Source organism: Euprymna scolopes, chromosome 13 (genome assembly GCF_053919585.1).
Source record: "Euprymna scolopes isolate OS-2025 chromosome 13, ASM5391958v1, whole genome shotgun sequence".
Taxonomy (NCBI): Eukaryota; Metazoa; Mollusca; class Cephalopoda; order Sepiida; family Sepiolidae; genus Euprymna; species Euprymna scolopes.
Window position 1 is genome coordinate 22509814 of NC_136494.1, and position 18642 is coordinate 22528455.

Below are 18642 nucleotides of genomic sequence, written 5' to 3' on the forward strand. Positions count from 1 at the left end.
TATTTTTATTTTGCTTTACACATACCTGCAAACACACGGGTAACACTGCTGGTTATATAAAACAAAGTTACTTTTTTCTTATATTCATCTATAATATAAATCTCAGTTGTCTGTTAAAACATGTGCATGTAAGTGTTAAAGAACACCCGCCTGTTCTTGTAAGTGAATAAATAAGAGATAGGATAGTCGAGGATTCGAACTTGTGAATCTAGGTTTAGAATTCCGATCATAAGTTAAAATAAATACAGAATACATAATGTTATTAAAATGCAGAATGTTATTGAAAATGGAATGTAGAATTGTCATCGTTTAGTTCTCATAAAATAGTTAGATATCTGTTTATAGAAAAAGGAATGTACTGATGAATTTTGTTTTGTTAATGGAAGGAAATTAAAATAAGGAATATAGATCAGAACAATAGAAAATATTAAACATATTTGTAAAGTAGGTTAGACAAATCGGCTTTGTAAAAAACAAAATGTGAAGAGCGATGCATGCTTGAAAACGTGAGGCGTGTCAAGACACGAGTCTGATATGCACGTGCTGGTCACGCAATGACGTCATGAGTCTCAATATAGACAGCTTTAAAATTCAGTCAGTCAGAGGGGACAAGTGAGAAGAGTGAGTCAGAGACAGAACTGACATCGAACCTTGGAAATGAAGCTCAGAAGAAGAAAGAATCATGTAAAGACTTGAATTCCTTGATGCGAAACCATTGACCGGTCGAAAAGGAATAAACAAACATCCTTTTGTATCTGCGTCTTCGTGTTATGTATTCAACATTAAAGGTATTGTCAATATATATTATAAGAACTTTGTGAAAATCATCATCTCAAAAATAGGTAAAGAAATATATGTGTCAATGTTATAGAAACATTCCCATTCACAGAACTGTCAAACAGTATAAATGTCAAACTACATCTCGGTCTATCTATCTATATATCATATTTCCCTCTCATTATGAATTACATGTCCCGGCTTACTATTAAAATATCCCTGTTTCTGTGTTAAATATATCTATCTGCACACCACAATATGAACACTCTTACTAAGACGAACAACAACAACAACAACAATATATACGACAGCTCTTCTTCTAAAGAAATAGGACCCTTATGTAACATAAGTATGTATGTGTGTATGCCAAAAACTTTCGACAGAAGCGACGGATTTTCACGAGATTGGATCGTTTTTAAGCTCGATCCTTCGGAAGACAAATCGAGCAATTAGCTAAGAACTACAAAGAGGGAGTCTCTTTTTTCGCCGATATTTTCGAAAGTCGTCCCCTGTTTTCGATAGACTCGCCTTAATTTAAACCTTTGCCACTTTCGGTTTCACGTTTTTTAATCCTTCCCGGTCCAGGTTCGAGCCTGCTTGCATATAACCGCTTTTTCTTTTGCTTGTTATTTTTTTCTGTTTTTTTTTTCTCAACACAGGCCTCCAAACACACGGGCAACGCCGGGCACCAAGACTAGTTTGTTATAGTATTCAAGTTTTTAAACGATCCGTGTTTTCGTCGTGTTCTCTGTGCCTAAAAACTAAATGCCAGTTCCCTTAATAATTTTCTTTGCCAGAATTACCTGTCTGTTTTCCATCTAACTGCAATAGTCGTTTTCAAATCCAATCTGAATTTTTTATTGATGCGTATTTTTAAATATTCAAATTATTTTTAGTTCAATGGTACCTATAAGGATGTTTTCTTTCCAACCACTACATACTCAATGACCTTCATCTTCGAGTTGCTTTTGGGCCTTAATTATTTGTGACTTCATCTTAAAAATATTCTAGTGGCAGTAAGTGTCCATTAAAAGATTTTGACGTCAGAGCGTCTTCTTACTTCAAGATACATAATCTTTTGTTGGAGTTGAATGTCTCCTTGAATAGAAAACATAAAGAGGACAGATGAGCGAATGGTTTCGAGTCATGGAGTAGAATAGGTCAATGCAAGATATTTAAATTAAAAAAAAATCTTAATATTGTGAACGACGTTCGAAGAAAACGACTATATGGAAACAAGACGATCAAAATTAAACGGGATCTAAATAGATTATTTATCAATACAGAAAAAGAGGCGAAAACAAAATAGCAGCGGCTTAGAATTTGAAAATGCTTTTGCGTTTTTTGAGGACAAAATATAGCAAGTGAATTCGCATGTCGTATTAAATCAGAAATAGATTTAATTTCTACTGTTTAGCTATTGGTGACCATGGTTGCGTAGAATATTCTTTATGTCCACAATGAGACTATGTTTGCCGGATAAATATATTTTATAATCGAAATGCAAAAAGTAAATTTCGTAAAGCAATTGCATTTCGCTAATCTGTCAATATGACACAGGTGTTGTTTCATAATTACTTTTGAATACGCAAAAGAATAAATTTGTGTAATACAAACCAACACATTTTTTTATTTGTATATTTTGATAAATTATGGGCATAGGGTAATGTAGGGTAAGGCGAAATAGTTGGAATTAATTCTAGACCGAGACAAAATCCGATGTTTGATCGATCCACGACCTCCTTCGAAAAAACTCACTCTTTTTATTCTTCATCCCGCATCTTCTGTCCCGTCTTTCTTTTTATCGCTTTCCTTCTTTCCCCATCTCATCGTTCTCCCTCTCTGCATTTATTTGTATGTAGTTTTTTTTCCAGGAATTTTAACATTGGAAACACGGGAAACATGTTCGATTTTCGACCCACCCTCCACCCGGTCTGAGAACTCTCTCTCTCTCTTTCTCTCTCTCTCTCTCTCTCTTAAGTTCGTCTTCATCAAATAAAGTCTTGCTGCGTGTCGCTTTTTTTTCTTAGTACCAATTGGAAATCAATGCATCGATTTGACAAAAAAGAAAATAATACAATATATTTATTAAAAAAAACGATCTATCAATGAAAGACTAATATATAACCGGCAGAATTAAGTCGTGTTTCCTATTTGCTTACTTTCGACAACGGAATAAATTTCCCGTGACTTTTAACCTCGTGTCAGCATCTATAGAAAAATAGAAAAACACCAGTTCCAGGATAGGTAAAAATTATTTTACGAAACCGAATCATTTTCCACCATTTTATGTATCCTTAGAAAGATTACAATTAATATATAATGATATTAAAGACCTTATGTCTAGAATCCTTCATTCATAAAATCAATTTTCATAAATATCCATTACAAGATTTTGTTTTTTTTATTGCGGCCCGAAATGGTCACTAAAGACGTGGCAGACATGTATATGGGTTAGAAAAAATAATTATTTTTAGTCGCGTGCTAAAAATAGGTCTGTCGGTCAGTCGGTCTGTCCGTAACACTTTTGTACTTGGCCTTTTTGGTTAAGATCAAAGGTATGTTGTTAATAGATTTAGTTCTTAGCTTTTTACACTTTTATTCGCCTTTTGGCCAAGATGAAAGTGTAGTATGTGTTCTTATAACATGCTGTATTTATGTTTGTAACTTTGTGATATAAAGTGGGGCATCACTTTTCTGTATTAATTTAATGTAAAATGATCACCCACTTTACAACCGGTCTATTTCAAAGCCATTCAAGTCATTCTCCAGATCATTCAAGTTGTTTTTGAAGGATTCCAGTTATTTTTAAGCATTCAAGTCATTCTTAAGGTCATTCAATTCATCCTTAAGTTTATTAAAGTCATTCTTAGTCATTTACTTTTTATTTATTTAAGTCATTTCAGCCCATTTTTCGGTCATTTTAGTTTATCTTTAAGAATTTCATGTCAATCCTACATTCACGCATTCATTCATTACACGAGCGCAGGCGCTTAATGGTTATCAGCCTTGTTATTTAAAACAACACAGTATGAACAGAAAAAGGGAATTGTAGTACTTAGCCTCAATAGAGTGTTACATGAGGGACAAACAGCAGAAGTGTAGTACATCTCAGCACATTTTCACCGTTCGAAATAGTTCATATATTGTGTATGGATGAATCTCCAAAAACGGCCTCTAAAACCTTTTAGCACCATATACAGCTGTTAATATATTTTTTTCAGTTTTGGGTCAATAATCAGGGGCTTGGTGAATTTTCTATCCGACTGTCGCTGTGATAATTTTGGTTGGAATGTGTCCAGATCGAACATTACAAATATGGTGTCGGTCGGCTCTTCCTCAACGAGTTCTTTGTCGCTTGTCTCATCTCAGCGACGTTTCTTTGTCGCTTGTCTCATCTCAGCGACGTTTCTTTTAAATTGTTTTTAGTTACGTTTATGCGTATTCTTGAATTTTGTACGATATTACACCATATCGCTAATCCTTATCAATTTTATTTACGGTTTATATAATTATAATTCATCATCTTTTATTTTCGCACTCACATATCAACTGTGCGTAAGTTCAGTTAATTTGGCATATCTACCTTTATTGGAAAATACTGAAATGGTAGAAGCTAGTATAGCCGGACCAATCATATATTTGTCAATTCTACTTGGGGTTCAGGTTGTTTTATTTTGCCTTTTTATTTAAAGTCTAAACATCTTTGACCTACCTTCTCAACTATTTTTTTTCTTAGTACCTCTATTTTCTAACGCCTTTAGTTTATGTTCCTTGTTAAATACTTCTCGCTGTAACTACGTTATTTCTCGACATATTTTCGAATTATATGTACTATTTTTCCTAATGTTTTTCTATATTTACTTTGTGATTGATATGTGATAAGTCCAATCTCTTTCTTTCATTGACACTTCGATATAGAAAGGATTTATTATAGTACGTTTCGTCTCTTGGACTTTTTATCAAATTTTGTACTTTGTTTTAAAAAATTCGCAAAGGCTAAAACTATTAATCTAGTTCGTCCTATATAAATTCTCGAAACGTATTAATATGAACACTTTACATTTTTTACAGTACCGTTCTAATTTATTAATAAAAAATAATTTGACTATAAAATTAGTTTTGTTGCCATTTACCGTGCGAGCTACAATATGTTTTTTTTTTCTGTAAAGTTGATATGTAAAGTTTTCAACATATGCAGATGTATAATTGAATGATCAGACCAATATCCAACTTTAATTCCACTGATTTCTAAAATATGTTCACTATAACGTATTTATGTAAATTTTCGAGTGACTTTTCCTTGGACGTTATATAATAACCTCTTTTTTATTGATTTGCTTTTTTTTACAATGTGTACCTTAATGATTTCTCGAACGTTGACAAGTTTTATACCTGGGCACTGATGTAATTTATTCTTCTTTCAAGTGTTCACTTGTTTTGACAATGTGTATAACCATGTTTTATTCTCTCCTCTTCAGGAATATATTAAAAAGAAATATTTTTAAAATGCGGTTTAATATATTCTTTTTTCTCGTTTAGTAATGGGGAATTTTTTGCTTTATACTTCACTTATGTGTTTAGATTGGCCTCTTACGATTAATGTTACATTATAAGGGCCGTCCCCTTTTCATGTAAGTATAAAATTAGAGAGATTACTTAAAATGAAAATAAAATGAGAGAAAGCAGAAATCGAACCTTGGATATAAGTTTTAAAGAACAATAGGTTTAAATGGAATGTCCAGTAAATTGTGCATTCTGATGAAATAAATAAGAAAATATTCAATTGTTAGAAAGAATGTGGATAATAAAATATGGGTTAAATAAATTAGATATGTAGGTTGAATTCCTTTGTGAAAATAACAGAGGAAAATAGGTTACTGGAAAATCAGAATGTTCGGGAAACGTGCGACTCGCGCATGTTGAAACACGTGAATTGTGATCACGTGGCCGGACATGCATGGGTGTCTCAATATAGGAAGTGAGAGTTAGTTAGTTAGTTAGTTAGTTAGTTAGTCGGTGAAAAACTCAGAGAGAGTCTGGTTTGAAATTCGAACGTCTAGAAGCGAGACGATCACTTTTAAACTTAATATGTGAAGCTTTGAATTCTTGATGAGAAAACAACGGCCGGTTGTGAAGAAATAACCCCATCATGTGTTTCGATAAAGCTCGTCTTTGTGTTTGTGATTCTTACAAAAAGGTAAAGTGAATTGTTATTATATGTCTGCGTTATAAGATGTCGTGACATACACAGCTCATATCCACAATGTGAATCTACATCTCATATCTACACTAAGACTATCTGAACACTATCTCCTCACTCTAAGAGCTTCACATAGCAACACATCTATTAACTTAAGAATAAACATATTTTTAATATATATGAATCGTCATAACACGAACACGGAACGAACAATCTCTCTCACAACATCCCTCTCTAGAACTCTTACAACACATCTCTCTTCTAAGACTGCGCTTATAATAAGACTCTCTCTGAATAAGACCATTAGCATTAAAATCCTTTGGCGCTCTTTTACTAGTTTCTGTGAAGTCTGATTTCAAGGTTCGACAATTCTCTTCCTCTAATATTCGCATTCTTCCTGAACACAAGTCCTTGAGCGATAATAAGACCTTTTAACCCATACGCTGACAATTGTGCATTGTGACAGTCAAAAATATTTATTGATCTTGCTTACAATAAGATCAAGCACTAATTTCTGTTGTTCTTTTTAAATAAATTAAAACATTTTCGCATGACGTATTGATGCTGAAAAATAAAATCTGTTGAAATGATGAAATATACGAAATAAAACAGGCACGTTTCCAACAAGACTACCAAGGGAGGAGGAATTTCAGGCTTTGGTTGGTCGTAAAATACGAGTAAATATAGTATTTTAATAGACAATTAAAAAAATAGACAAAATTTGCAATTAAAAAAATTAGACACAATAGACAATTAAAAAACACGTAGCATGCATCTCATATTATTGTGCTATTAAAATAGAAAAAATGATGTGTGCTAGGTGTGCGTAAGAAAGTTGAGAATTTAAACAGTTAAGAGTGGGGAAAAAGAAACACTGCCGCGTGATTGACGTTAACTTGCACAATTTAAGTTAATCAACGAACACTCTATCGATTGGACCAAGACATCACCGATGTTATCACGTTGCAAATTTATCTTTATTTAGATAAAACAACGAATTGACCGTTCGTGCATACATAATTAACAAACAGCGTCGAAACCAAGATGTTTCGTTGACCCCAATTTTCAAGCAAAACGACATTTCTACATGAAATTATTGACGATTTTTTTTCTAATTTTTCGATATTATGTGTCTGAGAGATAATCCTTGTTAACGGTAGCCTGTTTATGACTCTTCTATGTTAGTTACAAAAGTTTTTAGTGGGCGTACAAACACACAGCCACACAGACGACTTAGACTTATAGAATAGATATCATAAGAATGTTTAGAAAATAATTATAGCTGCAATGAATAATTCGTTATTAAACATTATTTGTATTGATACATGTATACGTTTGGGTACGAGGACAGCATTACTGTTAAAGAAAAAGTAATGTATCTCGTCCCCTCCGTTAGTTTCTGAGACCCTTGGGCATGGCCGAGAAAACACTAGCGATCAGGATGAGGTGATGTCATGGAAAACAGGTGACTGATGTAACACGGAAACAAATAGAAATAATTCTGTTTATGCTTTCGTATTTTGTTGTGCTGGGCAGAAGATACTTCTGGATGGAATGGGACATTCCCTCAGTGTGAACACTGCTCGGGCACAAAGAAACTGCAAGGGTCTTTCTATACAACTATAGAGAAAGCTATGGCAATACTTCAAAATTTTATTCGAGAAACAGCGTGAATATGGTTCTTAATCGAAACACTTGCTCGGTAGGGATTACTATAATAGACACTGGAACCTGATTATCATTAAACTACTCTACGGCAGCGAGAACCATACATTGGCAGTCTGAACGACTGATCACCATAAAAAAATATGAGCAACAATGAATTCATGAATGTTTTGAGTTAGAGAGAGAGAGGAGAGAGAGAGGGGGTTGAGATGGAGTAAGGGGCATTTTCGTCAATGTCTGTACCATGCAGGACACAACTTAATGAGGATGATGTGTGTATGGTCCAAACTTTGTAGTTTCCGAATGTTTGAGAAGCGGATTGATACTTTTTATCGCTTGAATTATTTATACTATTGTTCTTATATTGGATTTTTCCTCACAACGTTTCGGCAGAATGTAATCTCCGACTACATTTGTTGCATTATTTTCAACTCGAGAATTCGAGAACCGTTCCTAAAGAGATGTTTCCTATTTTCTAACTGAAAGTTTGAAGCGCTATGAAGACTGAACTATGATTAAAACGAGCGGTCTTTTGTGCTTATGAATTTATCTTTCTACATCAAGAAAGACTCTCAATGGACTTTTGCCAGTCTTTTATGTTCCTTGGTTATCCATATCCGGTGCGCGCCTTATACCTCTTATCTCTCCACATTTAGAAATCGACGAACCTATCTCCTAACTGTACTGAGATCAAGTGCACCAGCTTCGTAAACTTTTTACAGGCAGCTATAAATGTTGATCGGTTCATTTTTCTGCATAGATAAATTCAATGACATATCCCAGCTTCTGACATAGGTTCCTGACAGGGCTTTCTTTCTTAGAGTCTAACACCATAAATATCTGCAACATAGTGATTAATGTTTTAAGTAATTAATGCAGTTCAGTTATCGTATCGATGCAATTTGCAGTCCTATCTGACCCATCTGGAATAAAAATATGAGACATTAATTTGACATTTGTATTTATATCGAACTATTGATCCTGTAGGAAATTTCTTAATTTACTTGTAGGTCACGTCATATAAAGGATAAGCATCAAGTAGATCATCAGTTTGACAAGAATCGCCTCCAGGGGAGAACCGGAAACAACAGTTGGAATTGGCAGATGATTTCATGGGCGGAACTGATTATCTAAGTGGGCGGTACAATAATTTTTATAACGTATATAACATGGTCTGGGTAGAAATCTTAAGTTTTTACAGGAATAAGTTTTTTTATGGTTCCACCAATCTCACTATGGTTAAGGGTGTTTGAAGACAGACTAATAAGTGCATGTACTTTCATTTAATTCCAATTTTAACAACGCTTACTCATACAAACCGGTCGTAAAATAATAGAAAAACGTATATACATTACAGCAATATTGGGAAAATATTCAGAGTCTGAATTGGTATATTTATAGTATTTTCGTGATAAAAATGGCGTCGGTATTTCATTGCACTTCCGCACATCAGAAACGTACTTCCGGGTTAATTCTAAAAACCTATTCCTCTTCAACCCATTAGGCAAATGAGTGCTTCAGGCTTGAAGTTAATCTGATCAAATGCCAGCACATTGAAGTTCATTTAAAGAAATCTAGCAAACATACCGCAGAGAAAGACAATAAATACGCATACAAAACACATACACACGCACACACACGCACACACACACACACACACACACACACACGGACAATTTTTAATGTGTATGGCTAACCGGGCCCGAGAGAAAGGCTATTTTGAACAAGAGATTGAACTGTCAGGAGAAATATATGTTAGGTCTATGATGAAATTTAACTGTGGAATTAGAATTATTAAGAAAAGTGCCAGAATTTTGTCAATAAATTAAATTCCTGTGCATGCGTTTAGTATTTCGCACATACGTCGGCCCAAGATAAGAATGTAGTATCTGTTCTTGCGCTACAATTCAATTTGGAAGTGGATTTTTTTTCAAGACTGAAGCAATTTTTATTTTTTTCCTTTTCCCCACATTAAAAAACACCCTGGTGTCTAAATCTGAACGCGTGCGGCAGCAAAGTAAACACGTAACACACATTGTTGTTATATTATACTTACAGTTAAATATGTAATACCATTCCATGCTTCAACTATTCCTATAGTCTTCGCAATCGGTGAAATCGGCCATCTTTCATTTAAATTGATTGATTGCATTCTATAGTCGGGGACTACATGCAGTAAATTTATCCACAATACATTGTAGCATACGTTAAACAGTGTAGAAAACAATGTTCAGTTTATAAAATTAGTTTTATATAATGGCATTTTAAATTCAATTTTCACACCAAACAAGGCACAGTGCCACTTTGAAGTAGGGGGCTAAGTTGCAGAGGTATTATGACGGGAGATGAGTAGCAAGATGTTTGTTCACATTACTCTTGAACTTCTGCATGTCAGTACAGTTGAGAAAGCAGAATTCTGGGAAGGAGTTCCAAAGTTTAGCAGGTCTGGGGAAGAAACTACTGGAGCAGAAGTCTTTCTTACACCTATGGACCTCTACTGTAAAGGGGTAGGATTTAGCTCCTTGTCGAGTTTGTCGGAGGTATTCACGTCGAGAGAGTACACGTGCTTGTAAAGTATTTGTAGAACAGGCAGACGGATGCAAGATTTCGTCGATGAGGCAGAGGCTGAAGCCTAGATGGCAGTTCCGGACCTATGAGGACCGTAAATAAATAGGTAGCGTAAATAAAATTGCTTGCACGGAATAAGTTCGTTTTATTTCGTTCAATAAGCTTCTGTATATTTTCGGCAATAAAAAACGCAAGTATTTGGGAGCTACCATTTTCAATTTAGTTATGACATGGACGTCCTCGTAGTTTATTTTACGTTTTTTTTTAATATAAGAGTCGCAGTATCTGGGAGATGAACACTTTAAGATAGATACATATAAAATGCGTCGTTTTGAAAGATCACAGCGAGCCAAGATCACAGTGTAGTATATGTTCTGATGTTACACTCGACCTTTTTTTTTTCTCAGTCAGTAGAGGAGAAATCTTTCATCACTGAGACAATCTTTATTTTTGTTCCTTTCCAGAGTGTCTAATTTTGGAGAGCTGGATTTTCCCCACATTATGTGTCTAAATATGCTCTCGTGGGGAGGGCAGTAATTAAGAACACCACTAATGTATAGGCAGTGGGTTTAATGGTATAAGAACTTCGTTGTGTTGAAGTTTTGACGAAGAGCTCGTCGTTGATTTTTTTAATGTGTTTAAGGACAAATCTTGATATAAAATTCACAAGCTAAACTCCACAATATAAAAGTATATAGGAAATGCGCAGTTTTGTCGTATCACCAGTGTACAGGCAGTGTGTTTTCCGGTTAATAAACTCAGCTTTCTTGAAGTTTTGACGAAGGTGTAGTCGTGGTCATCATTCAAGACGTCAGCTTTGTTTTTGCTTATGTGGTTAGGAAAAATTTTAATATAAAAGTCGCATATGTTTAGGAGGTAAACTCCTCAGTATATAAATACAAATGAAATGTGTAGTTTTGAAACATCACCAATCAAGCAGGGTGTCTCATGGTAAAAGAACAGATTTGTTGATGTTTAGCCGAAGGCTTAGTCGTCGTCGACGAAGATGTCTACGTTGTTACCTTTTCCTCTGTTTAGGAAAAGAGGAATAACAATCTTATAGTGGATGTCTTAATTTAAACTTAGTTATATGAAGCAAGTAAAAAGGTTATTTTAAGTTAGTTTTATGATTTTCTCTCTCTTGTATCGTTCAATCTTACATATACATTATATTACCCTGAATTCCGCCCCAAAAATGTGCTCCTTGTTGAAACCATATTTTAATGTTAGTAGCGTTCGTTTATAAAGCGAATAACTGATTTTCTGATTAGTAGACTTATCGGACCGCAGTCAATAAGAATGGAGAGAATTTGGGGAAGGGGATTTTATTATTTGTGAACAAATAATGGACAAATACTGTGATGTCTATGAATTTATGAGCCAGTAAGGATAGGTGTAGTCACATTATCTGTGGAACATTTAGAAATTATCCGGGTGACAGCTGGTAGCGGAGGCGGGACTAAATATTAAAGAGAAAAATAGGGACTACTTCCTCTAAAAATGTTGCGATTGTGATAATGTTGCTCGTTGGATGCAACGTATCATGTTATTATCATGACTTAATTTGTCTCGAATGCTGTTCGAAAGATACATAATATAGTGGCTATTACGCTAGATGTATTGAATTTGGATGTGGCAACTGTTGTTGCAAGCCTACGATATATTGGTCCATAGGGGAATTATTTAATAAGTTTGTTATATTAGAGGTGATGATGATTTTCAAATAATTTTGGGTGACGATTCAACTAACAATGGTTTGGTTATTTATGCTTTAGTTATTATTCGCGTTTGTACGCACTTTTCCACTGCGTCAATTTAGTGGAATATCTGTAATTATAATTTCGTATTGATATCCAGAAAAAAAAAAGATTATCTTCTCATTAAACTATTAGAAAACAAGAGGCACTTTATTCCACCTGATATATGTCATTGACCAGTGGGAAGGTAGGCGATGATGGCTATAGTTACGTACTTCTAAATAAACTAATTCGGTATCACCCTTTCTCTTTATGCCATATGATGACATATATGTTTGCGTTACCTACGTCCCTACAACTTAATAAATTTTCAACCCGAAATTAAAGTTAAATTTTTCAAACCTCTTTGCCTGTTGCACTATCTGTTATTTTCAAGGAAGTCAATTATATATATGAAGATTGACTTATTAATAACACATAATAGTCAATCGTTAATTAAACTAATGTCGCTTGCACACCTATTCATTTCAAATTTTCAAAGGGTCTTCTATTATTTTGAATTTAGAATTAACAACCCCGTATCGCCAGTATTTATTCATACTAGCGGGTCCTGTGGAAATTCAACAGCGGTATTTTCATGAGAATAAAAAATAAAACAATAAAACAAACAAGCAAACAAAAATACTGATTTTCTTTGAAACAACTTCATATGAATGTCATTTTGGGGAAGAGATTAAAAAAACGATACTTATGCATTTAAATTACCACATTGAAGCCAAAGTTTCATGAGTGCTTTTCTAGCAGAAAACGTGAACCACCAATATATTCCAAAACGCTCTGAGAAGCAGACGAGAAAAAACAATTAAACAATTTGTAGAAAACATAATTAGTCATGAATTTATCACATCCACAAGAGAAAAAAAAACTACAATGATTTTCTAGCGTAACCCCAATCCAACGCCATAGATATTCAAAACAGCCAAAGAAACCCCGCTTTCTACTGACCGAACCAAATATTTTGTCAATAAACAGTTAAGAGAAGAAATAGTTATATCAACAGTCGTTTGAACTGTTTTCTTCTTAGTGCCTTTTTAATCACTCGATATATAAAGTTAGGTATGTGTGTATGCAATAGTTTTTGAATGATTTATTAGAACTGGTCATTGAAAAAATAAAAAATGGAACGTTTGTGAAATCGAACACACAAATATCCAAGTCAATGGCTGAATCCTTAGAAAACGGTTTCCAATTTGTAGTAAAATGGATCCAAAATGGATTCGCTTTTCACAAAACGGAACCCTTTTTTGTGGTAGTGGTGGTGGGGAGTCTATAGAAGATTCTCTAGTTTAACTCTAAACCAATGTCATAGATATTCTGGGTCGTTTCTATATAGGTCAAACAGCTAAGGTACATTTCTGCTGGCCGACCCAAATGTTTTGTCAAAAAGTTAATAGAAGAAATTTTACCAGGAAGAAAGAGTAATTGACAAAAGTATGTAATAAATTCTTTAAACGTTCAGTGTGAATAGAAAACGCGCGGTGTTATTGTAGTCCTTTTGTTTAAACTGTAAACGCATTTATCTAAGTAATCTGGTAAATATAGTGTCATAATATATCCGGTTATTACTGTTTATTTCTCATATTTGTATAGGAGGTTGTGAGATATTTCTAAGGTATAGACGCCCGGCGCGGACGGATAACCCGCGATATAATCATACCATCCTCAAACAGAAAAAAGATACTACTCTTGGATTCAAGCCAGAAAACCAAGAAGGTATATTTTAGTCTCACGTACGTCCTAAAAGCGACATCATTTTTTTTATGTATCTTTTTTTTTATATTGCGTCTTTGGTGGTCGAGGGATCCTATTCATTAAAAGGAGAATAGAAGGGCATAACACACAACGAACATTAAATTAGCGTATCTATGTACTAATTTAATGCTCGTCATATGCCATGACCTTCTATCCTCTTTTTACTAAGTAGGATCTCCCAGTCGAATCATTTATAATCTGAAAACTGTCATACACGTACCTACATTAAAGGCACTACGTTAATAGTATGTAGATGTGCTAGTATTTATTCACATTGCAACTCAGTAAAAAGACGGGCATCACTAAGTACTTATATCCTGTCCCTATATGCAATTATATGTTCTATACTGTTGTAACAAAGTTAGGGTGTGGGTAGGTTGATGCCCCCCCCCGTAAGGAAGAAATGCAAAACCGCTTGGTATCAAGTTGTTTATTTAAGGAACCTGAGAACTATGTGTTAAAGATTAACAAAAACTGTATTTACTAACTGTTTATTTGAGTTCGATCAGATCTTTGAAGCGAGCCATTGTGTTATTTTTGTAAATGATAATTTAGATTATGGACTGAGAATTGAATTTCTAAACAAAAAAGTAATAATATCCGCGTGATGTTCAGAGGGCGATATAATTGTTTATATATATATATATATCAACAAGTCAGATGAACAAAAGGGAGAATGCGCAGACCACAGACTCTGAGATAGAAAGATAGAGAGAACACAGAAATTCAGAGCAGAGTGGGGTTTTTACTTAAAACAAATTTCAGAGAGAATGCGCAGGCATTTCTTGGAGAAGAGATGCGCAGAAAGGAACACAGTCAAAGCAGAGTTGGCTCTTGACTTGACACATTTCTTCAGATACCCAGAGACCGGCACTCCACATATTTTATATTCTTAGCATAATAACACATCGCTTCCTTCAGGACTCTGAAAGAATTATAAGAACTGTACTGTTTTTTTTTTGTTAATATATATTTGGTGCAGAATCGTTTTATCCTGTGTTTTTTTTTATTTTACTACACAAAAAAATCCACGGCTCTCTTTCGACGACGTTCGTCGTTAAAAGGGTACGCAACGAATTGGTCCAGGATATGTAACTAGACGATCAACCGATAATTCGGTCACTTCCCCATACCAGTAACTTTAGACGGCCAAGAATTATCACCGGCAGTGGAAGTGTTCCGAGGTCGACGATTGTCCTCAACCGACTGGTGAAAAAGTGGGGGTGACACTGTGCCTGCTTACATACAATTACGTTTGCTACCATGGGCTCTTTTTATGCTAGTTGATTTCATATACGTTTTAATACATTCCTACAACGCAATAAATTTTCAAGCTAAGAATAGTTAGATGACGTTTGATAAGCCCTCACTGGTTCCAATTTTTTTGTTTCAACTAGCATGGGTGCCCGGCTTTGCCCGGGTGTTTTGATGTTATGCTGAACAAAAAAAAAAAATAAAAAATAAAAAAACCGGTCAATTTTTTTTTAATTTGACCCTTATTATGACCCCTTAGCATTTATTGTTTTGGGCTCAAATAAACTTATAAATAGATCCATATCCAAGGAATTTATATCTAAAATTTCAAGCGTTTAGACCAAAAATTATCGGAGGAGTTTAGTAGAGTTCTCAAAAGTCAAATCGTTAAACTTTGACCACTCACTCGCTAAATTTCTGGCCGAAATCCGGTCCCATCGATTTTCCCAAATCTCAGTACCCTGTATATCACATTTCGAGTCTTTAGACTTACAATTGACAGTTATTGCGTATGGGAATGTACACACACACACACACAGACACGTTCACTTTTATAGACATACTAGCATTCCAGCCCGGCGTTGCCCGGGGGTTTGGATGTGTATATTGAGCAAAAAAAAAAAGAAAGAGGTAGTAGGAAGGCAGGCTCGAACCCGTACAGCAAAGGAGGAAAAGAACGGGATAAACACTAACGTTTATGCTGTTACGACCACCGCCAAACCGGAAGCGACATTTTTTTTAATTTAGGCTGGATAATCTAAAGGAGAGTATACATAAAAAAAAATATCGGCGTAAAAAGTACCCCCTCTGTAGAAAAGTGTCTAGTTGAAGGGGAAGATATAAATGTTTTTAGCCAATTTTTCGATATTTGTCGTATGAAAGGTCGGACTTTTAAACGATAATAATCTTGGTAAAATCCGTCGCCGCTATTAAAGCTTTAAGGCAGAAATGCAAACATACATACATACATTTATATATTGGTAACTAAAAATTTTTCGACCCAAACTGATGAAAAAGCTTGTCCTGTCTCTGAATACCCTTTATGAAAATTTCAAATATTTAGACCAGAAATTGTCTGAGTAATTTGGAAGAGACCGCAGAGGCCATTTTTTAAACGTTGACGCCTATTATGACGCCTTAAAATTTATTGTTTTGGGCTCAAATCAAGTTATTAAGTAAGACCCATGTCCAAGGAACCTATATCTAAAATTTCAAGTGCGTAGACCCAAAATTCTCGGAGGAGTTTGGTAGAGTTCTCAAAGGTAAAACCGTTGAACTTTGACCCCTTAACAGCCAAATTTCTGGCACAAAACCGATCACATCGATTTTTCCAAATCTCAGTACCCTGTATATCAAACTTCGAGGCTGTAGACTAAAAATTGGCAGAGATTTTGCGTAGGGAAATGTACACAGACATATACAGACACACACACAGACACGTTCACTTTTATAGATATATATACTAGCATGGGTGCCCGGCGTTGCCCGCGTGTTTGAAGGTGTATGCTGAGCAAAGAAAATAAAAGAAAAAAGAAGAAAAGATCAATTTGTTTTTAATTTGACCCCTATTACTGCCCATTAAAATGTATTGTTTTGTACTCGAATTAAGTTATTATGTTAGATACATGTCCAAGGAACATATATCTAAAATTTCAAGTGCGTAGACCCAAGATTGTAGGAGGAGTTTGTTAGAGTTCTCAAAGGTAAAATCGTTGAACTTTGACCCCTTAACAGCCAAATTTCTGGCCGACAACGGATCGCATCGATTTTCCCAAATCTCAATACCCTGTATAGCAAATTTCGAGTCTGCAGACTGAAAATTAACAGAGTTATTGCGAAGGAAAATGTACACAGACAGACACACATACACGTTAACTTTTAAAGATATATAGAAAAATATTAGATAGATTTGTTTAACAAAAAATGTATACGCATATATAAATATATATGGAAACAATTTCGTGTTTACTATAAACATTTTTCGCAAATATTATGCAAGTATAAATCATGTAAAATATCTGCATGAATATAATTACAGGTAACTAAAAATGATTATCTCATTAAAACTCCAAAGCAACTAATAGTGAATTAATTAAAATGAATGCTTAAAAGAATATGCAAATTAACTAGATCGTTTGCTAGTGAATGCAATTCCAAAACCAAGATATAAGAAAATTGTATTTTCTTTTTAAATAAATAGAAAAGAGGGTTTTTAATACGAATATACACACAAAAGAAAACCAGATTTATAGGAGTTTAACGATAAAAGTGTCGCCTTAAAGAAAACAATACTACAGCTTTATTTAAAAACTTTTATTGGAAAAACTAAAATTCAGGTAGCTTGATGTAGTAGAGTTGATGCTATTCAATGTAGCCGCGTTCAGTCTGAATCACTGCCTTGATTCGGGTCCGAGTGAGGTAGTCGTTAGTTCTGCTCTGGGCAGAAGAGGTCTAATGAGAGAAAAGTACAAAGTCATAGCACTCCTCTGAAGCCAAGTCTATATCTCTTTGGACTTTTGGACCGGCGCCGAGTCCTGCTGCCACATCTTGGGTCTGACAGAGGCCGACTGAGGGCACCAGAATATTACTACATCCAGGTAAACTTTGGTGTTAACATTCAAGCCGACTTCGAGGACGTGAGATGGCACGATGTTGCCGTAACTTGAAACAACACCAAAGACCATAATCGTGACCGGAAACTTTGTTTTCATCACTCCGGACACAACCCTGTTATTTGAATCAATCCAGCGAAGCATTTTGATCGTGCTGGCAATAGTCCTATTGTCATTACTTTGATCGGTAGAGAGCATGAGTGGCAAAGCAGAACATCTCCACACTCGCTCGTTGGATACTGTGTCACTTTTAGGCACGATAGAAAGCTCCTATAACTCTTGGGATTTGTACACAACTGGCCAACTAATAAGTCGTTTGCAACAAAAACGAACCCTGGTTTTAATCAACGAAAATGAAATCCTGCCGTAATTTCTAGGGCGACAATTTTATCGTTTCACTCTGTAGATTAAGAGGACAAACCCATTGAATTTCTACTAGACAACAGTCAATTGCCCGTCATCAGCATATTGTACTAATCCGCAGATTGTATTGTTTGAATTTGTTTCCGCAAATATTTATGTAGCTCGAATACTTTATTAATGTATTGGGTATACACCAGAAAGACCATTGACAGTTGCCAGCATCTTTATGAAATCAATGTTTGTGGAACGAACTGCATTTGAACTTGAAACACCATGGTAATCAGTGCTAGTCGTTAACCACTTGACCATTGTCACATTCTAGTAAACTGCTAATTAAAACTAATGTGTCTGGTGCATTTAAAATCTCAAATTGTAAGTATACTTTATTATTTGGGGATAAGAGTTCAAGCCACTATGTTTGTAGTGACAATAATGTATTTATATCTTACAGGATTAAAATACAAATACGAAAAACAAACTTGTTTGCTTCTCCTGAAACAGATTTGAGCCAAAGAATTTCGAATTGGCACGATATCAAATCGCTGGACACGCTAATTATTCTTGGCACATATTTGCTTTATCAGAATATTTCCTTATGTATTTTTTCCTATATTTAAAACAAAAAAAATTGTTGAGCAAAGGAAACTAACTTTTAATTTCTAGCCGTTGGGTTAATTCTTATTAGTAATGT